This window comes from Schistocerca nitens, chromosome 6 (genome assembly GCF_023898315.1).
Source record: "Schistocerca nitens isolate TAMUIC-IGC-003100 chromosome 6, iqSchNite1.1, whole genome shotgun sequence".
NCBI classification, from domain to species: Eukaryota; Metazoa; Arthropoda; class Insecta; order Orthoptera; family Acrididae; genus Schistocerca; species Schistocerca nitens.
In genome coordinates, this window is record NC_064619.1 from 341,802,443 (window position 1) to 341,825,937 (window position 23,495).

Here is a 23,495-nt window from a genome sequence, read left to right on the forward strand (position 1 = left end):
CCGGCAGGACCTAATTTTGTCACGATTTTGCTAAACACAAATACTGAAGTAACGCCATCTGTTAGCGCAACATGTAAATGTAGTCTGTTAACGTTTGTCAACAAGTTTATGCTGGCTAGGTCGTCTCGCAGATGGCGTTGCATGTTTTGTATCCTGTATCGACGATGCAAGCATTTTCTAAATCTAGCGGCTATCATTCAAGAAAATATCAGACTTGTCAAGCAGTACAGGGCTGGAACTATCTAAGCAGCACCACGCGGAAGAATCGGGCAGTTACCATTTGAATAGCGGTCTGATAAGACGATTCTTTCTGGACGTAATACGAACGACTAGAGCAAGTTAGTAATGTCTGAAGTGTTTACTGCCGGTATATAGGACTTGAAGTGTATAGTAATGAGCACTCCGATGACTAAAGTGTTATTGTTGACTGTTTATCGTGTAATAAACTTATCACAGCTTACTTTTAAGGATGTCCTAATGCATAAAACAATTGCAAGAAGTTTCATTTCATGGCATGGGCACCGACGCATCGAACCACAAGAATGAAAAGAGGTTTCTTAAGTTGTTCAATACTTCACTGAAACTGACGGAGTCCAACAGAAGCTGTTGAAGTTTGATTCCCTGAATAACGAAACATCAAACAAAATTGAAGTTTTGTCTAGACACTTTAAGACAAGCGCAGATTTCATTAGATAAATTAATCACTTGTGGAGACAGTACCAATGCCAACTTCGGAGGGCTTCATCGACGCGGTCATCGGAATATGTTTTACCAAATCAAAGAACTACTAGGAAAAAATGTGGAGGGAACTGGATGCCCTGTCCATATTCTCCACAGTACTATATCAAGCGCTGCTGGAAACTTAACTGTAGACATTGAAATAATCGTCATAAAAATAATTTTCCAATACACACAATGACAGAGATGCTGAAAGAGATCTGCTTATACGTTTATGTCAATCGTCAGACTCTTCTACCTCACTCAAATACTAGGTAGTTGTTTTTTGACGCCGAAGACAAGCCAGGCCACCTAAAATGTTTTGATTTTCCAGTAGTCCAATTGTGTTCTCAATAAATCTGTGTGACCCGATGAGGTCCGAGGTAGACGAGGCAAGCGTAAAATACGCTGGATATGGAAACTGGGAACGCACACTTTCAGATGGCAGTCAAAAGTCCGAGTCTTTAATGTTATTCTGTGAGTGCTTTCTTTTATAAGCATTTCATTTACTCCGGATGTGAGCCATTTTGCATTTATCAACGCTTCTGAGCCAGAAAACTGATCATAACGAAGCGTGCGATGTGCTTTGGAATTCAGTGAGGTTAACGTAAATATTGCGAATTGTAAAATTTGCAAAAAAAGCCATTCAAAAGGTTTTGCTATTCTATTACTACTTCTGTAAAACGATATTTAAAATTTTTATGAAGAGTGTATGAAACTCCACCAGTGCTATAGGAAACTAAGAATTGTGTAACTTAGGCTGACTAGGATAAATCCAAAATTCTCTTATCAAAACAAAAGAAATTGCCAAGTTGATTGGTGAAATGATTCGCTTTGTTCAGAGCAGTTAGTTTGTTATGCCTAACTATCTGTTGAGACGTCATTTATTTTTGTTTTCAGTACACGTATTACCATTACATCTTGTAACAATGATTTCAGTAATTGACTATGAAACTAATTGTTGTAAAAGTACATAAAGTGGCAAAGTGTAACTGTTATTTAAAAAAAATAATTACTTATTACTCCATATAGCAGACCGTAGATCGGGCCATAGCGAGTACCAGCTTGTTCAAGTAATTAAGTATAGCCACATTTCAGTTCAAAGTAGTGTGCGTCGATACCTCGCCGTATGAGCATGAAAAGTGATAGCGGTTAAATGTCTTCGCGGACAGCCGGTTCTTGGATATGGGTGAATGTATCACTCAATTTCTGCGATATTTAGAACAATACTATGAAATACCAACACTGCAAAAAGCTTCCCAGTATTTTTCGCATTGAAATGGACTTAAACGCTAGCAAGGAAACTCTAAGAAAAGTTCTTCCGTCTAAGAGGTTTTAGTTTATTAAATGGTGCCTGGAAGTGCAAACAAGACATTCGATTTTTAGGAAAAAATAATGCATCCGGATTAAGCGCCCAGTGGACTGCTTGGACTAAGTGTAGGCACACACATTACACTGGAATAAACATTTCTTACATGAGAGTGTGCAGAGTTTTGTCAAACGAAAGTGCCGATCAACGTTTAATTGTTGCTCAAGCAAGCCGTGATAAGTCTCATCGGTATTGTTGCTCGCGTCTGAGACGACAGATCATGAATCAACATACATGACTGAAGATTTCAGGATCGCCGTGCAAGGTATAGGGTCCTTCAAAAAGTGTACCGGTTTTGAAATATCAAATTATGAACATCTTTCAAAACGCATTAACAAAATACATAAATTTCATCACCACACCTTTCCATTCCAGGAATGGAAAATGTCTAGCATATGACCACACCTGTTGCGTTGGCATGCAAGACCTCTTCCGTGAAATTCTCAATAACTGCCTGATAAGACTATTTGAATTCCGCAACACGTCGAATCTCCTTTAACTCGCGGATGTTTCGGGGACTGACCCATCAATGATTGGAAATAACCCCCAAAGAAAAATACTGCATATGGCCTCTTTGGCCATTGTTGGTCACCACTATGCGAGATGAGGCGATCGGTAAAACGATCAGGAAGCAAGTAGGCTGTTTCGCGGAAGTGTGACAGGCGAGACCGTCCTGCTGAAACCGCAACTCTTGAACGTGCATTTTATTGAAGCGAGGATGACAAAAATCTCTTTAGATACGGTATAGGCTTCCATGAAACGTCACAGTTTGTTCAGTCTCATTTTGTAGAAAAAAAATAAAGGCCGATTATGCCGCCTACTCAAAAGCCGCAATAAACCATCACTCGCTGTGGATGCATTTCTACCCTCTCTTGGACATTGCAAGGATTTTCTGACCTTCAGATACGCCAGTATTACTTAGTCACAAATCAAATAGAAGTAAGTCTCGTCACTAAAGATGTTCCTCTCAAAAGCGACTTCTCAGGAACTAGACAACAAACTGTCGCATTTTCTCACGGGCGGCTTGTTTCAGCTGCTGCGTTAACAGAATTCTGTAAAAGTGGTACTGAAGGTTATGCTGGAGAAATCGCCGTACTTGACAGGTGTCCAGCTTTTTGCGGTCGTGTCTGGCCAAATATGCGAAAGTCCGACTTGTCTGGGTTTTTAGCGATGTAGTAGAGAACGCACGACTAAGGTCGGTTCCAAGCTAATTACGTTAGTGCGAGGAATAACCATAAGGCGGAATAAGGAGATACCCCATAAGGATATATAAATATGCCATTCACTGCAGTTACGACTGTGTCCCACATTTTTCGCGTAGATCGAGCGATCCAAACTCTGTCAAAATCATGTACTCCCAGAGCGAGCGAGGCGAAGTATGGTAGAATGTGCCGATTAGCCGATGCTAACACGTCCCACTGCATCACGCTCGCGCGTAGCTCGTAGCCTTGTAGGGACACTATCATATCAGTAGTTCCGCGAATTGATTTCCAAGAAAAGTAACGTTCTTGATAAAATGATTTCATACGAGAAGTATTCTTTCTTTATAACTCTAGTTGAAATGGCCAAAGTTATTGAATCTCTTTTTCCGTCCCAGGATAGTCCAGTGCATGTGTTGTTCAGAAGTACAATGCAATGTTCCTTCGGATATGCGCACGTGTCCGAAGAAACAGGCACTGCGGCGAGTGCAACCGTTATGGAATATATGAAAAGTATTCGCAGTCGCGAATATGGACATAAGCTGTGTGATGGGATAACAATGAAAATTTGTGCCGGACCGGAACTCAAATCCCGGATTTCATCCTCTAATACATAATGATTGTATGAGTGCAGGTTCTAGACATGGTTGATGACATGTCGAAGTTCGTCTGTGGCCATTAAGTCGTGCTCATATAGCCATTGGAAGGCGACCGCTCGCGTAAAGCGGCTTTGAATCCTGGTTCAGCACAACTTTTCGTTGTTGTTATTCCATTGTACGGTTGATTGTTGTTAATATTTACAAATGCGAAGGCATTTTATCTATTTAGTTTGTTACAAGATTACCTCAGGAAGAAGACTGAGCACTTCCAGTTGCTATTATAATTGGGAAATGTAGAGGCTGTTTACTGGCAGTTTATCTAGTTTAAACATGTTTAAGGTTGATCTCACAACAAATGACTAAATTTGATTATTTTTAATTTTTTTGTCCTACATTGGATCACTGTAGTTAATATTATGAATTAGGTTGTTCTGCTCTTCTCCCCCTAAATCACCCTTCCGATTCTCTGTTAATTTTTATTGGTAATGTGATATGTGTGTCTTGAAGTATCATTAATGGGTCTGTCTTGGCTTTCAAATCCTCCATTGTGATCTGTAATTTGATCATGTCCTTCTTTCTCTCTGCGATCCATCTGATGCCGCTCTTACTATACCATGACTTCGCAATTATTCTCATGCTTGTCCTGTTTTCTATTGCCCCCATCAAATGTCCTAGGAAAGAGATCCATTTCTTTTTCATTGTAATCTGTCACTGGTTCTATTTCTTTATAAACTGTTTCATTTGAAGCTATACTCTAAACTCAGTCTTTTTTATATTATTTATGCATGTTTTCTGTTTTAAGTAAGGTATTTTACTACAGTGTTAGTTGTTTTGGATATAGTTTCGCTATTAGATGTTATTTGCGGTTGTGTGACTTGTGTAGTATTTGTTCTGTGACTATTGAGATGCATTTTTTGTTGTGTGTGTTCTTGGTAATACGATGTTTTAATCAGTTGATTTATTCTACTGTCATGATGGTTTCACATTGAGGTTGTATGTTATTTCTCCCGAGTATTTAAACTTTTCAACAGTTTTTGTTTTTCTCCAGTTCTAATTTTGTTTGCCATTGGCGGTTCGGTTAGCATTATTTCTGTTTTTTCAAAAGATACTTCAAGGCCAATACTGTGGACTATTTCCTGTAATGATTGTATTTGTTGTTTGGTTTCTTGAATGTTGTCGGCGAGAAGAGCGAGGTCATCAGCAAATCCTAAGCAGTTAAACTTTATGTCGTCCTTCTGTGTTCCTATCTTAATGTTCTTTGTATTGTGCTTGTACCATTCCCTCGTTATGTATTCAAGGGCACAATTCAGAAGAAGGTGTGACAGGCCATTTGCCTGCCTTGCACCAGATTTTACCGAGAATGATTTAGTAAGTTCCCTTCAGAACTTAATTTTCGAATTATTTATTTAGGAAGCTGTATCAGTTTAATTTTCGTTGGAGTCCGAAACGTCTCAAAATTTTTTAACAGTGCGGGTCTCTGAACAAATCATATGCTTTCTTAAAAGCCGTAAATGTAATTGAGAGAGGCTTGCTTCGTTTGCGAATAAGCCATGATTGATTTCAGAGTAATTATTTGTTCGGCATAGCTTCAGAGGTCTGAAGCCTCCTTGGTATTCCCCCAGTTCCTTATCCGGCTGTTATTTGATCCAATTGTGTAAAATCTTGGAGAAAATCTTGTATGTACAGTCCAAGAGCGAGGGTCCTCTACAGTTGTCTGGATCTATTTTGTCTCTTATCTTACAAAGTGGATCCATTCATCTGGAATTTTTTGTTGCTCAATTTTTTGTAAAATAATATGTAAAGATGTCTGAGTTGTTTTACCATCACGCTTCCACATTTCCGCAAACACTTGATTTCCCCCACATGCTGTCTAGTTTCCCATTCCTTTAAGTGCAGTTTCTATTTCCTGTACTGTAGGTGGGTTTATATTTTCTGATTTGGTTTTTACAGAGGTGCATGTGTCTATTGTTAAAAGCTTTTCATGTTAATCACGGTTCAAGAACTTGTTGAATGCTTCTGCCATGATTTCTGCGTTTTACTTGTTATTAAGGGCTATTCTTCCATCTTTATCAGCAATAGTGTGGGAGGGTTGTAATTACATAATGTTTATCAGAGGCTTTGAAATGCTATCTGGTATTAGTTTTGTAGAAGTTCTCTTCAGTGGAACTCAATAGATCCTTTTGATATTGCCGCTTTGTATTTCTGATAATTTGAGGGATTTTTCTGATGTTTTTGACTTTAGTAGCATTTTCTTCTGTTTTGTGAACTTGAAATTTTGTCAAAACTTGAGGTCTTTCATCATGTTTGATTATTGAAAACCCAACTGACACTCTATAAATAGGTTTTCTGGCTTGTAGGGCAAAATGTGCGGCATAGTTTGGCTTTCCTAGTCTTGGACATGGCAACCCTAGTCATTCCCAATTCTTGTGAATGGCGAAGAACCGACTTCACTGTTCTAACAGCCAAGGGCACCCATACGCGCGGGCAAGGTCAAGGGATGGGGCTCTCAGGTAAAGGAAAAAAAAAATAGTGTAGGCAGATCGTTTTCTTTCAAGAAAATCGGAAATGAAATGATCGTATGGCATTTATTGGCCGGGATATCCCCTTCGGGCTTCCGGCCGCCGTATTGCAAGTCTATTTAGTTGACGCCACTTCGGCGGTATCGCTACCGCTGCGCTACGGAGGCGGACTTCCAGAAAATATATGGAAGTCTGATATTACGCAGGCTTTTAAGAGCGTCGGACCTGTAACTTAAAAGTTTATTCCTCTTCCAAAATATTAAAAATATTCCATATTCCCAGGTCTGGCCCACCACCAGCAACTACTATCCTGTGGGCGCCCTTGCAAACGGCTGCCACAAACAAAATGTTTTGCGCAGATCGTCCAGAGCGAAGGGGCCCAGAACTCTTAGTGTTCAGTGTTGAACCCCGTTCATTGAACTTGGCAGTAAGTCTGCGAACTGTTAGTTCATTAGGTGCTTAATTGCAGACTACCAGTGCGCGAAGACATCCGGCAGTTGCTGCATAACTGTCAGTTTTGATAAAATGTTTCCGCTATTAGCAGTTGCAGTGCTGTAGTCAGCTTCTCCTCTTTGGTTCGGTACACAACGAAGAAATGCGAGAAATTAAGACCGAAGCGACATGAGAATTTTTATGGACACTGAAATGGTACACAACAATGTGCTCAACCGACAAATAAAATATACTGTGTTACACTACCTTTGTTCAGAAGTGCGATGCAGTGTTTGTACGGACATGCATTCACGATGCATGTCCAAAGGAAAAGGCACTACAGCGACTGTTGTGAAACATATGAAATGTGTTCGCAGTTGGTAAACGAACAACCGTCAGCTGATTGAGACGCAGGAAGGACGACATGTGGAAGTTTGGATCTGGCCATGACTCGTGCACGAGTAGCCAAAGCGATTACGGCAACTGCTACCGTAAAGAGCTGGGTTCGAATCCCAGTCCAGCACAAATTTTCACTGTCGTCATTCTCTTATACAAATGATGGTTCTTTGTATTCGCAACTGCGAACACATCATGTATTTCATACTGGCTGTGGTCGCCGCAGTACTGCATGCCCGAGGGAATTGTATCGTACTTCCGAACAACATAGGCACTGCAATATTGTATTTACCAGCCGACAATGGGCAATCTACTTTCAATTAAAACGTCTCATCTATACGGTAATAGACATAATGAATGTTCGAGTACAGAGTGTCTACACATGGTTGACTGTGTATATGTAAGTTTGGGTCCGGCTGTGGGGCGTGCTCGTATAGCCTAATGATAAGCGCTTGCGTTACGGCACAAATTTTCATTGTCATTCCGTTATACAGCTGATTGTTGTCTATACTAGCAACTACGAATAAATTTCATGTAGAACAAATATAAGCAACGCGATTCAAAACCGGCGCAGTCTTTGAAGGATCCTTTAGTTGTACGGATATAACTAGCGAAGCGACATAGGCAACAAGGGTAAGAAATTCTCTGTACGCCCTGTTTCTGTTGTGTTCCAGTTGGTAATTAATTCCGTGTAGCGTGTGACAGTGCTCCACTTGAGATTGCACGCTGCCCACCTTGGCAAGATTTTCAGTTTGCCTTAAAGGGTAAATAAATCTCCCATGCAACAAACCAATCGCTCAGTCTCAGACTTTGATTTCCGCTACAGTCCCAGCTCCCACTGTAGGTGCCGGCTAGTGATGGCGGTTATTGCTGAAACAACCGGTTTTCAGTAAAACCGGTTGTCATCTTCAGTTTAACGTGTCTGTTCAAATCGCTCAAAACAACCGGTTTGTGAAATAAGATTTTCTGTTTTTATTGCTATTATTTCAAACAATAAACGTAGACATGGCACAAAGATTGAGAAAAAAAAGACGAAGACTCCTTCTGGTCCTTACGTTTCAAGTTGCATAGAATCAAAATAGGTACATAAAAGAAAACATGGTCTGTCCACCGTTCGGTGCTGTTCTCGAAAAGTAATAAGTTTGAATACTACAAAGAATTAGTCTCCTATTCCTGATTTTTTTTAAATGTTAAAAATCATGTTGTAAATGTTGCTCATACCACTGTTTGGCCATTTTGAGTAGTCAATGCTAAAGGGTGAAAACTAAGGTCGGAGAGCTGTATTTTTCGTGTTAAGTTATCCATTTGTAAGGGCTGCAAGCAGATAAAGGCATATTATGTAGACGCACAGCAACAGATGAACTTACTTCTGTTCTATGAATGAATTGTAAAGTTTATTCAGGCCTTAATTTTCTTTTTTATTTTATAGAAACGGCATAGTTAACTTTTGTGTAAAATTTTTAGCGTCTTTTTCTGCAACTATTTAGAATGAAAAATACGTTTTTAGTAAAATACACTCCTGGAAATTGAAATAAGAACACCGTGAATTCATTGTCCCAGGAAGGGGAAACTTTATTGACACATTCCTGGGGTCAGATACATCACATGATCACACTGACAGAACCACAGGCACATAGACACAGGCAACAGAACATGCACAATGTCGGCACTAGTACAGTGTATATCCACCTTTCGCAGCAATGCAGGCTGCTATTCTCCCATGGAGACGATCGTAGAGATGCTGGATGTAGTCCTGTGGAACGGCTTGCCATGCCATTTCCACCTGGCGCCTCAGTTGGACCAGCGTTCGTGCTGGACGTGCAGACCGCGTGAGACGACGCTTCATCCAGTCCCAAACATGCTCAATGGGGGACAGATCCGGAGATCTTGCTGGCCAGGGTAGTTGACTTACACCTTCTAGAGCACGTTGGGTGGCACGGGATACATGCGGACGTGCATTGTCCTGTTGGAACAGCAAGTTCCCTTGCCGGTCTAGGAATGGTAGAACGATGGGTTCGATGACGGTTTGGATGTACCGTGCACTATTCAGTGTCCCCTCGACGATCACCAGTGGTGTACGGCCAGTGTAGGAGATCGCTCCCCACACCATGATGCCGGGTGTTGGCCCTGTGTGCCTCGGTCGTATGCAGTCCTGATTGTGGCGCTCACCTGCACGGCGCCAAACACGCATACGACCATCATTGGCACCAAGGCAGAAGCGACTCTCATCGCTGAAGACGACACGTCTCCATTCGTCCCTCCATTCACGCCTGTCGCGACACCACTGGAGGCGGGCTGCACGATGTTGGGGCGTGAGCGGAAGACGGCCTAACGGTGTGCGGGACCGTAGCCCAGCTTCATGGAGACGGTTGCGAATGGTCCTCGCCGATACCCCAGGAGCAACAGTGTCCCTAATTTGCTGGGAAGTGGCGGTGCGGTCCCCTACGGCACTGTGTAGGATCCTACGGTCTTGGCGTGCATCCGTGCGTCGCTGCGGTCCGGTCCCAGGTCGACGGGCACGTGCACCTTCCGCCGACCACTGGCGACAACATCGATGTACGGTGGAGACCTCACGCCCCACGTGTTGAGCAATTCGGCGGTACGTCCACCCGGCCTCCCGCATGCCCACTATACGCCCTCGCTCAAAGTCCGTCAACTGCACATACGGTTCACGTCCACGCTGTCGCGGCATGCTACCAGTGTTAAAGACTGCGATGGAGCTCCGTATGCCACGGCAAACTGGCTGACACTGACGGCGGCGGTGCACAAATGCTGCGCAGCTAGCGCCATTCGACGGCCAACACCGCGGTTCCTGGTGTGTCCGCTGTGCCGTGCGTGTGATCATTGCTTGTACAGCCCTCTCGCAGTGTCCGGAGCAAGTATGGTGGGTCTGACACACCGGTGTCAATGTGTTCTTTTTTCCATTTCCAGGAGTGTATATCATTACTTTTTAAATGGGAATTTGAATACAATTGACTTTTGCTGGCAAAACCAAAACCAAAAACGCCCTTTTAAAAAATTCAGATGAACTGTTCGGATAATGGGCAAAACATAAGATCTGCCAGGAACAATTACATGACAACACTTAAAAGGCCGGTCGTTGTGGCCAAGCGGTTCCGGGCGCTTCGGTCCGGAACCGCGCGACTGATACGGTCGCAGGTTCGAATCCTGCCTCGGGCATGGATGTGTGTGTGATGTCCTTAGGTTAGTTAGGTTTAAATAGTTATAAGTTCTAGGGGACTGATGACCTCAGATGTTAAGTCCCATAGTGCTCAGAGCCATTTTTTTTAACTCTTAAAATTTCAGTAATGATTTTATCCAATGGAGAATACTTGGTGACCAGTCTGTTCATAAATACACCTGTGCTGTATTGTTCTGTAAGTTGACTACTTTCATCAGAAAAAAAATCATGCAAAGACGATATTAATCATTCAGAAGCCGCAGAATCTCCCCACAAAATTCTTTTTTAAAAAGCTATTTTCGAAAACAAAAAATTTATTATATTTGCTATGGCAAACCGATACATCGGTTTTATACCTGGTTAGCAGTAAAAAAGAAATACGTATTATAACAGAGACCAAATAAATACCGATTATTCAGAAATAAAGCACTGATCGATTTTAACCGGTCGGTTTATTCCGTCCCAAGTACCGTCGTCACAAAGTTGCAGCGCGCGGCGCATGACTTGCGTCAGATTTCGCACGCGTCCCCAGCCCGGCCCCCATCAGCTGTGCCGTATCGGCGCGGGGCCTCCAATCCTGTTAGCACTCGTAACCTTGGGGCAGGCCGCCGCCGGCCCATGGTGTCGCGACACGTAACCTCCGATGCAGGTGCGGCGGCGAACTCACGCCGCTCGCGCTCTCAGCTGTTCCGTCTGCTTCGACCACCATGTGTGAACTCCGGCGCCGTTGTAACGAATCCTTACCACAGAGAAATGAGTTCTCGTACAAAAGATCAGCTGGCGTCGTACTGGAATCGGATATTTTCTTCTCGCGCAATCTGCCGCCACAACTGGAGTGCTTTCTCAGTAAGTAGCACCTGGATGTTGTTCGGCGCACAGTTCGCAGCCATGCTTTTGTCTCTAGCAGATCGCACGTGCAATTGCACTTCAGTTTGAGATATGATACCAAGTAAGAGTGCGCTTTGCCGTCTGCGCTTTTATGACGCACAGCAGCTGTTTGACATAATATTGTCATGCAGAATCGCGGAAGGAAGCGTCTGTAAAAATCTCGCCGCCCCCATTAATTCCAGTGAACCGACACACACACACACACACACACACACACACACACAGACAGACAGACAGACAGACAGAGAGAGAGAGAGAGAGAGAGAGAGAGAGAGAGAGAGATATGAAGAAATCCATTTACTCAAGGCTGCTAAGCAATCAATAATGGGGATTGATGCAAGTAGACATGCACCAGAAGATATTTTGTTCTTCCAGATTGATTATAGTCAAGTGGTTACTCGTATTAAGTTTCCGATCCGAATGTAGCCTCCAGACGCCGGCCGGGGTGGCCGAGCGGTTCTAGGCGCTACAGTCTGGAACCGCACGACCGCTACGGTCGCAGGTTCGAATCCTGCCTCGGGCGTGGATGTGTGTGATGTCCTTACGTTAGTTAGGTTTAAGTAGTTCTAAGTTCTAGGCGACTGATGACCTCAGAAGTTAAGTCCCATAGTGCTCAGAGCCATTTGAACGATTTAGCCTCCAGACGCCACTAAATAATAGTGCCCTTTTAAAGATTACTACCAAAGCTGAGAAATACCCATGCCTTCTGTACCCACTGGATGAAAAAGTAAAAGGCCTTAACTACAAAGGATGTCTTCGTGTCAGTGGAGTTTCTCACAAAGATGGTGTAGCAGTGTGGAAACAAGGATTTGATGCACAAATTGTTTAAACATCCATCCTACTCGCCTAATGTGGTACTCTACCTTCCACTTAATTTCATACATCTACAGAACTATTTGAGTGCAATGAAGAGGGTGTGGTTGCCGTAGAAGGATGTTCAGCAGACCCTCCGGAATTACGCTGCATTTGAGGAATCCACTTACTGAAAAGTTACGCAAAGAAAATTGATGAAAAGGAGAGTAAATCAAAAACGTATCTCCCAGGATGTTGCATTGTTCATATGAGTGGTGTTTTCGACAATTTTCTTCTGTCAGTTTTTCTCCAGCAGCTTGTTACCCATGTTAGACCCATTTCGAGTAAAATAAGTTTTTCTGCTCATTTGGGAACTGAAATGTCCGGCTGTGCTTGCAATTACTGGAAAGTTATCCAGTGCCATCACTTGTACTCCTGCGTCTACCACAATGAGAAGAAAACTATTTAATAAGATTTTCTGGCGAAGGTTCTAGTAACTAACGCTGGACAGTTTAACAGTTTAGTGTGGTGCTTTGGTTTCCCCTTTAAAATGCTAAGGTTAGTCGGAGCCTGATGATCGAAACGTATTTTGGAACGTAATACTCAATGACTTGAATTCTTACCGTCATTATCGATGAATGTTAGAAAGATACGAGGCATTCAGAATACAAGTGGTGCAAGTCCAAAGAAACGGTTTCAGATCTTGGAAGTGAAAGATGTATGAGAATAAAAAAGCATAAACTTAACAAACCTAAGAGTAACTTGTTGGCAAACAGGAAACTGCTGCACTTGCTCCATACGGAATGGAATACATAGAATAAACATTTAAGACAATATTTTTTACACGAAAATTATGGACTTGCTTCAGTAGTCTGCTAAAAATTATTACAAAATAATTAATGCACAACGTAACATTTTCATTTCTAATGTTGCCATCTCTATTCTTTTACTGATAACTTTTATTTACATATTCACACACATTTATCATTGTTTTCCGCATCAGCGTCATTCTGAGCAATTTGACTGGTGTTTGAAATGCAAGGAATATGTTCTTCTGGTGGCTGTCGTGCTGATCTTTCTTTTTTTTAAAAAAAGAATTCATCAAATTTTTGTCAGGATTCAGGTTTTAGTGCAAATCCACATCCTTTTTACTATTTCTGCCATTGGATTTCCAGCTAATGAACTTTATCAACAACATTTCTTTCGATTTACAATGCTTTTTCCAATTTATTGCTAGTTATGTCAGTAAGCTTCAGTTGAACTACTTTAAAACGAGTTTTCTTTATTTCACACTGATTACCCAGTCAGGTGGCGAGTCATTGCGGCTGATTTCCAATTCTTTACTTCTATCAAGTTAGTCGATGTCATTTGGTAGGTAAGAATGCCCTGACACAAGAAATTTGATCTGTTATTTTTGTGCTCAGATTCTGTCGATTGCAGCCGGCTGGATATAAAATCACTTGCTTGAAATGTTTTACATGTTTCTTCATATACTCCACTAAGGAAAGATGAAAGGTCTTCTGATCCTCTTCCTGCTTCCGTTTCACCCCACATCTTCCATTGTTCTGTTAAATGAATGTGTCCCAAAGTCGTTCACATACAGGTTGCACTTGTATGTTAATTATGTGGACAGTTTCGGAAACAGGAGTGCCTGCATAGATCTAATGTCATCTGAAATACTTGTTGCATGAAATTTCAGATCCTCCGTAGCCGGAGCAGCTTTTAAGTTCACTTCTCTTCATCTTTCATGTACAACAGTTTAGCTTCATTGTGTTTAACTGAAATCTTCTTGTTAATCTCATGACAGAAGCTGCATGTCTTTTGATGGTAGCTTTAAAAAGAGATTCAATTTAGTTGAAAAGCCATTGTAATAGCTTTTCTCCTTTACTCTTATTTTATGCCCTTCATTATGTTTCTATCTGTGCATACTGTACGTTTTGGAAGTATATAAATCTGCGTTTAAATATTTCCTTGTGTGATTTTTATTTCTTGTGTAATGACTAATAGGCAGGAAATTATTTTATATGATCAATATCATTAACTTTTGTCTAGGCTGGTCTTGCCACGCGGTTTAACTATTGCAAAAGCTTGTGGCTTTGTTATGCAGTGGTACTGTCATCCATCAGATATATGAAAGCGCTAAGATAAAAATTATTTGTAAACCTGTATGCTTTGGTTTGCCGTCTCTAGGAAACACCTAAATGACGTTGATTTTTCTTTTACAGAACCATTTACGGCCATTTCTTTGATTGAAAGATTGCAATGGTCCTAGAAGATAAACATTTTGTGAATAGTCACGTAGCTTCCAGAGACTAAAACACTTCATGGACTTCCGTTCAGTTAATCTTGAGGAGCATTTTAATCGGCGTGAGCAGATTCTCAGAATAAAAACTTTACTTATAGTCAGTTTTCCTTTTCTGGTTGTGTAATCTTGACCATTATTTCGGAGACATTTCTTGTTATTGGTCTTCCCCGAGCTGCGTATTTCGTGTTCGTTTCTTCCTCTGTGATTTAATGACGACTCACTGGTTTCTCCGATTTCCTCTCGCAGCCCTATAACGAAAATACATAATACAAAAAAATATTAAAACACGAAGTTAAATTAGTGAAAAATAAATAAGTTACGTTTTACTGTAGGTTTCAAAACAGGTTGTTTTAAAACAGCACATACAAATTATATAAATGGCAGAAAATTAATTTTGTTTCACAGTTCTTTTAAAATGCTATTTTAGCTTTTTTTAAACACACTTCTGACGATAGTCATGATTATCCGCTGTAATACAGCAAAACAGCGAAACACAGCACGGAGTGTGATCTTGCTTCAGTTGTATTCTGAAATAATTATCAACTGTTTCAGTTGCCAGGTGAAGTGCTGCCATTTGGCAACAAACAGCTCAGCTAGGGACATCGTTCGCTATTCCTCTGAAAAGATCCGATACGCCTCTTTTCTAAAAACAATTATTTTTATAGACTTACACCACATGTATTCTGCGTGCATCACATGGCATTCTATCTATTATTGCGGTCTTCACATCAAAACGTAGTATGTTTCGCATTTTGGCGCAGTAGTAGTAATAAACATGTAGCATTAAGTTTTCACGTACAGTTAACCATCCAGCGGGGTCCCCCTTGGTGACGTACAAGCTAACTCTTAACAACACTTCTCATATTTCAGAAAGACTTTCCTAGGTAGATTCAGTACAAATATCAATTGGGTTAAGCGTCGAAGTTACTGGCAAGGACTTTTGATGATTCCAATAACTTCAAAGCAGACAAACGGAGCTTGATTGTTGCCCCCCTTACAAGTTGTTTTCCACAAAATCAAGACGTTTGTGTATTAGCCAAATGGTCATTACGTGTTAACTTCATAGAGTTAACGCTAACTATAGTGGCAGTTGGTTACTGTGTATGTACATTACATATTAGTATTCACTAGCAAACGTATAAGGGGTAGTCAAATAAGAGACATATGGAAAAAGCAAGTAAACGTTTTTCGAAAGTAGTCGCCAGAATTGTTAACATTCATCCCCCTATGAGACAAGACGGTCAATGCTTTAATGGAAAAATTTCTGCGCTTGCCTACGAACTAGGATTGTACCCACACGTGCACCTCTTCATCCGAAGCAAATAGCTGGCTACGAATGCTTTTCTTCAGGGCTCCAAAAAATACGGAAATCTCGTGGGGAGAGATCGGAACAGAATCGATAATGTGTAAGGGCTTTCCAGTGTAACCTCTGCAGCGTACTCTGAACAACTTTGGCAACATGTGGGCCCACCAAAATGTTGCCAGATTGTTTAGAGTATTCTGCAGAAGCTTCTCTGGGAAGTCCGTATATGTCCTCCATACAGTGCCGATATCTCCCCAGACGATTTTCGTATTCTTGTAGTCCTGGAGAAAGGCGTTCTTGGCTATCGATTTGTTTCGGACGAAGAGGTGTACGCCAGGGTGCAACTACCGTTCCATAGGCAGTCCAAACATTTTTCCACGAAGGCATTTAGCGTCTTGTCTCACAGTGCGATGACTGTGTTAATGGTTACGATTATTTTTGAAATAATAAAAAATATATTTAATGTTTTCAATCTGTCTCGTTTTCATTTGACTGCTGCGTGCAGTCTGGCATGGAGACGATAAATGTTTCATAACGTTTGCTGCATTCACGAAGTGTTTTTTGGATTAGCTGATGAGTAGCTGCCGGTCGGTTTATGCACTTCCACGATGTCACGACACGACGTGTAATTCAGTGACTTTTTATGCGACTTCGTGATGTTCAGAGTGCATAACTTGTATTGTTATATATCATAACGAACCTTCTAATAAATTAATATCTGAAGACGGCAATAAATTGCCGAAACCGGTAATGTGAAAATTTTAGTTATTAGATGATCTAGACGTAATAAATTATTGTATAAACATTTATAAGATCGCATACTTCCGTTTGATAATGTCATTTCGTCATTAGCTCCGGTGTTGGCCAATATACGACTACAAATGTCAGTACACGATGCAGCTTAGATGTAGGATGGATCAGAACCTAGCACAGCCCGGGTACTGATGTATTAGTTGCTTTATTTTTACGAAGGCGACAGCTTGGCTGACCTTGCACAAGGCAGTTTCCACTTGTTAGGAGGTGCTAGAAGCTGCCGGAATGCAGTAAGAGGCTTTGGTTTCGCGTGCGGGCTGGCGTGACCCGCGAAGCCCTGCCGGGCGTCGAGATACGCTCACGTGCATGAGAATGCGCTAAATGGATGCAGAGTAGTAGTCTTCCGTCGTCGATGACGTACAGGCAATAAGTTCTCGCTGTACTTTCGGAAGAATCAGGCTTCCCTAAAACTCCCCTCGGAGACTTTGGCTGTTTTGCAAGCTTATGTCATCAGGTTTTGTTAATTCCTGCGGCAAACGAGAACACAACTGGCATAAGGCTTACGATAAGACACTGGGATACAAAACATGTGCTGCTAGACGCACACGCATAAAATTCCATAAGCGCACCATACATAAGCCCAGAAACGTCTCAGTTGCAATTAAATTTATGCAAGCAGTATAGACTCGTGTTATCGAGCACACCCGACTCAGAATGGCAATAGATGGGTGAATCTGACGTGCAGTTGGTGCACTGAGATAATGGCTTTAGCTACTGGTATTCGGTCATCGCCATGGAGGAAGTCATCCCAGTGCTTTGTACCCTTGACACACACTGTTCACTTTATGGATCACATTGGCTCAATTAGAGAAGGCTGCGACGGAAATCGGCCATGGCGTGTTGAGAGACACCATCCAGGCGTTGCACGAAGGAATTCAGGGAAGCCTTGCTAAACCTTTATCAGGATGACCGGACTGGTATTTGAACCCAATACCTGGAGAGAATGGGTCCAGCTCCTGAAAATAAGTGCATATACTCCATCTCGCTTGGTACACGGTTCATCGCACTTTCTTTACGTGTGGGCAGATGATCGCCTGTTATACATGGACGGCAATAGGAGGGCTCACTCGGACCTAAGAAACAAATATCTGCGCAACTCGAGAAGTTTTCAGATTTGTGCGAGATTTGTATTAACAGGGCATTGCCCTATTGAAAAATGCTGACTGGGGCATGTTGCAAGGGCGATGTTACCACAGACAGCACAGTCTTATCAACATAGCGACGAGCTAGCAGCGGGCTCGTCCGCTCGCATGTACTGAACAGTAGTTCAGGCTTCACACCTCCATTGCCGTTTGTAGAACGGATATTAATGCCTTTACATTCTTAGCATTTCTTAAGCTATTCGTACTCCTCCAGCGTATTAGCAGGTTAGCAAGTATCGGTAACGGCAAACAGCTGAAGGAATTCGGCATTTCATAAACTTGTGCTTGCTTCATTAAAGGCGGTAGATCGCGACTGTGGAACCTCTCTCGCAGGGATGCCGACAGTCAGGTTCAGCTCTTAATAATGGAACGTAAACGCTGTCAGCAGTGTGTTCTCAGGGTAAAAGAGGATTCATGTGAATATACGTCGGACTGCAACATCTCGGAATCATCCGCACGACAAATGCGTCTCTCTTGACACGAGGCGACTCGTAAGTGTGCGTTTTATTCGAAAACTTAGTTTGAAGAAACTTGAGCATACAATTCGTAACACGGATTCTATCGGCTTGGCTGGACATTCGTGAGATGCTACACCAAATACAGTTAAGAGCTAGAGACTGTTTCGCGTTAAGATATGCCAGCTAAAACGCGAACAGATATCAAAGGAGAACAAACTCTCTTATTAGGGGGTATTTAATTGCATAAAGAGAACAAATCTGAAATAAGATAATCTTACAGAAAAGAAACTGAAATACGATACTCCAGTTAAGGAAATTAAACTGATTTTATAACGAACTATTAGATGGCATAAAATCTTAGCCCAGAAATGGAGTATATCATTGGTATTCTTGTTTCAATAAAGCGTATTCGTTCTGCATGTAACGGAAAAGGTGCATGTCCACAGATGTTTTGGAATTCGCTGCAGGCCCAGAACATTGGCTGGCCAAAGTTACCTCCTCCCCTCCGCACAACAGAACCCGAAATTTACGCTAGGTATAATTATAAACAAGAAACAATCATTCAGAAAGCTGCCACGCTGTGGAGCTGGATCATGTCTGATACCCGTTGCTCACACAGGCGTTCGCAACTGTTGCGAGCACTTCTTGAGGAGGATGTGTTGCAGTCCCCTTTTTTATATATATAATTTACACATGCATTTCGTATATGAAACAGCTCAACTCTGTGGCGCAGAGTGCAGTGGTCTGGTGCTTGCATGTCAGGCGGGGCGCATGCTGACCTTGAGCCGCTGGGCTGTCCACTTACACAGCCAACTGCTTGCGTTTACGTGGATGCTTGCTGCTGATGACCAGTAATACTTCACTCTTGTACATTGCTTTGTGCAGCTACGTATTTCGCTGTACGATACACAGTACGTAAGTAATTTGTATTTCTTCAACATGCTGCTTGCAAGTCTACGGCAACAACTAGTTGTGCGCTGTGCGCCTTTTTTTACTGACCACCCTTTTTTACTGGATGACTTAAGTTTCCTAGATAAGAGCAACGTAAGATTTCTGATACCCTATCAGTGGAACGATTCCTGGCGTCTGCTTCATGTACAACAGAGGCTGTAATTGTTGCACTTAATATTCCCGAGTATTATTAGTCTCGGATATATTTACGACATATGACAACGTGACATGAAGGTTGTTGAGTGTGACTGTTTCACATAGTTCAAGGATTATTTCAGTTCTGCGTTTGTTAGGCTCAAAACGCTTACGTATTTCTACTTTTAATACGAGTTATCACTCTTTGGACCAAGCTGATATTTGACCATGATCTGATTGGGTATTAGCGCAACTTTGGTGAATAGTGCGGAAACTGAAATTGGAATTTATACTTCTCTCTAAATCATTAATGTGTAACATGAACAAGGGCTCTGTCACACGTTCTCGCAACACGAACAGTATTGCTTGGGTGTCTGCACGTTATTTTGGATGCTGGATCAACTATGCCTGTGAAGAGATTCTAAGTCCAGATTATCTTGCGCGAAAATACTTGATTAGTAACCGTTAGTGTGGTGCTGAATCGGAAAACTTCTGAAAGTTTAGAAACACTAAATCCATTTCATTAGCGTGAACCGTTAGGATGCGTGTGTGTGGAGCTTTATGCGATAGACATTTTTTTAAATGCCCGCAGCTTGCAGTGGAGGTGATACTTTTGTTCTGACTGCGTCATTATGTTACAACTCAAAATACGCACTAGAGTTAGGGTGCATATACAATTCTTGTTTTCTGCTTAAAAGTGTATAAACAATTAAAATTATAGTAGTAATATTTTTAAATAAATAAATGTAAAGGCAATTGGCAACGTTCAATTCAAATTCGGCCGAAAGAAATATTAGAAAAACATTTGCGACCTGATCTTGGGCGACAGTGGCCTCTTGGGATCACAGTTACACACACATGAAATACCAAACTCTTTAACTTCCAAGTTTTACTGCTAATGACGGGTCTGCAATGGTGGCATCGTTCGTGAGCGAAAACCTGTCAATTTCGTGAGCCTTTCTTGTTCATCTTCCTAAATACACCAGAAATGACGGAAGAAGTGAAGAGGCGTGTCGGGAGCCATCTCGGCAATCGATCTGTGAGCGGAGAGGAACTCACGTGAGACTGTGTAGTACCCTATGTCACACAAGTTTGTGCGTACTGCAAATGTGGACATAAACATGGACGTAGGCGCTCGAGTTGCACTTCCCACGCTGACAGAGATACGTGAAGGTACAGATAGCGGAGTGGAGACGGGAATCCGCAATTTAAAACACAAACACGAAAAAATTAAAACATCCGCAGATTGTGGGGAAAAAACGGCGTGTACCAGCATCATAATGTTCTGTGGTTAGTGGCTACTTAGATCCAGCTTACACTACAAATACTATCTGTGTTGACAATTTAAACTATGAGAATTAAGGCTGCAATCAACAGTAAGGATAGTTTTTGTGGTCGAAGTGGATCAAGGTGTACATTAGTTTGCGGGAAAGACTGCATCGTCTGTGTATTATCAGGGTCCTGTTTCGGTTATTCTGAAGTAACAGTTAAGGCCAAACAGTAACAGTAGCTTATTACCATCAGGTTTTGCAGGATGAAAATATATTTAGAAAGCGTACAGTAACCCCCCATCCCCCCCCCTCCATAATAAAAAAAATCAATGATCAGTGACACTGGAACAGAAACTACAGCTCTTGAAAATTACAGTGTTTGCCATCCTTTTCATTGTGCACTGACAGGATAAACGTCACAGCATGACGCACGACGGTATTACCCAAGATCCCTTCCGGTACACTCCCTCTCACAACAGGTCTTATAACTAGCTTGCACGTTGAGTTCAAGTTGAGAGAACATAGTGGCCACACCAATATTTTGTATTATCATTAATGTCGGGGGTACTTCTTTCTGCTTCGACTTCAATATCACGTTTTTCGAGTGTGTATAAATTCCTGATTCGTGGTCCCAACGCAGCATTTGCAGCGACCACCATCGACTAGCCAGTTACCGTGTTGAAGATGACAATACCGTCATTGAAATAGTCCCTTCGCAGTGTAAATTCTCGTTGAGCGCTAGGCTCCCTCGTTCGTAATAGTTAAGAGTAGGGCGCCTTCGGACCACTCCTGCCAACCTCACATGAAAAAATGTGTAATCGTGTTGTAACCGTTGTCGAAACGTTCCATTTCAGTGTGCTGTGTTGCTAGTAGAATAAATGAGGAAGTAGCTGCTGGCTTATCGCGTGTGCTTCCTGAGACTGTATGAGAAAGGAATCTCACTGTCCACATCAGCGGTGGGAAGTAAAATGCATAGAGACTTCAAGGTGGGTAGATAGAGTGGAAAATGGGGTACTGAGAAGACGGGGGAGCAGAGAGAATTACTGAATGTAATGTGATACCGTGCACCTACTGAAGTAGGCAGTAGTTAAAGGCCGATATATGCGCATAGGCAAGACAGTCTCCGGCATAGAACGCCGGAGACATCCATGTGCGCGTTTCAATAGTCCTTGGGCATTGAAAGAATGCATTTAATTTGAATGCATGGAAGACAAGTAAGTAACACTGTCGTTGGGTAGTTGTTGACATCAATTTGAGGGCGGTTGTTAATCTTAAGAGTGGGTGCGCCATTTTTTAAGACACGAGCAGAGCGCATGGCGTACTTTATACACATGTAAAGAATAGCTGTCTTTGTTACGTACCAAGGTAAACATGCATGGGCAACATCACAGTTTAGTCTTAGTTCAGTTAAACAGCGATAAAATAAAGTTACATTATATTAGCTAAATCACTGTTTAATTAACCAATAATGAAATAAACTTTCATTATATCACTCTGTTGCCGCGTACAAGTGTACAGTAATGACGCACTCAAAGCATTAAACAGTGCAGTTGCATCAGATCCCAGGCATCCGCTTATTCGATTGCTAATTAGCTCTTAGATAACTGCCTGACGGTGGAACTGTACCGGTAGCTCGAAATCTGGGTCTCATTCTTTCTTTTTGCACAAATCGTAAAATTTCCTCCCCTAGCTTGCTGTTCATTTTATTATATTACTGCTGCTCACTTGGACAAGTGACAACCCAACGTATCACCGTGTTAGCTGAAGCAGTATGGGCTCGCAGTTATAAACTGACAATGAAATTGTACAAGACATTTGTTAGTGACGCACTTTATACATAGGCGCATCGATTCGTGTAAACTTGGGACCGATTTACTTGTCAGCTGTCATCACCGTGCATCTTACCTATTACTGCCTTTCAAAAAGTAGTCTGTCCTACACGATTAGCGGTATGAGAAAGCCATGTGTTTCACGAATAGGTAACGAACTAGTAAACAAAAAGGAAGATGGGATTCAAGCTAAAACTTTGACGAATATACCGGGTGATCAAAAAGTCAGTTGTTGTTGTTGTTGTTGTGGTCTTCAGTCCTGAGACTGGTTTGATGCAGCTCTCCATGCTACTCTATCCTGTGCAAGCTTCTTCATCTCCCAGTACCTACTGCAACCTACATCCTTCTGAATCTGCTTAGTGTATTGATCTCTTGGTCTCCCTCTACGATTTTTACCCTCCACGCTGCCCTCCAATGCTAAATTTGTGATCCCTTGATACCTCAAAACATGTCCTACCAACCGATCCCTTCTTCTAGTCAAATTGTGCCACAAACTTCTCTTCTCCCCAATCCTATTCAATACCTCCTCATTAGTTACGTGATCCACCCACCTTATCTTCAGCATTCTTCTGTAGCACCACATTTCGAAAGCTTCTATTCTCTTCTTGTCCAAACTAGTTATCGTCCATGTCTCACTTCCATACATGGCTACACTCCATACAAATACTTTCAGAAACGACTTCCTGACACCTAAATCTATACTCGATGTTAACAAGTTTCTCTTCTTGAGAAACGCTTTCCTTGCCATTGCCAGTCTACATTTTATATCCTCTCTACTTCGACCATCATCGGTAATTTTACTCCCTAAATAGCAAAACTCCTTTACTACTTTAAGTGTCTCATTTCCTAATCTAATTCCCTCAGCATCACCCGATTTAATTTGACTACATTCCAGTATAAATTTGAAAACTTAATAAACCACGGAATAGTGAAGATAGAGAGGTAAAAATTGACACACATGCTTGGAATGACATGGGGTTTTATTAGAACAAAAAAACCTATATTGCTAGACGCGTGAAAGATCTCTTGCGCGCGTCGTTTGGTGATCGTGTGCTCACTCGCCACTTTCGTCATGCTTGGCCTCCCACGTCCCCAGACCTCAGTCCGTGCGATTATTGGGTTTGGGGGTTACCTCAAGTCGCAAGTGTATCGTGATGGACCGATATCTCTAGGGATGCTGAAAGACAACATCTGAC

At 41.9% G+C, this 23,495-nt stretch overlaps 1 protein-coding gene across 5 annotated transcripts in view; it reads left to right on the forward strand.

The window, feature by feature from the left end:
• Nucleotides 1-23,495, forward strand: part of LOC126262227 (SUN domain-containing ossification factor) — a 288,931-nt gene that overhangs the window by 245,934 nt on the left and 19,502 nt on the right. The gene's annotated exons all lie outside the window — the stretch shown is intronic.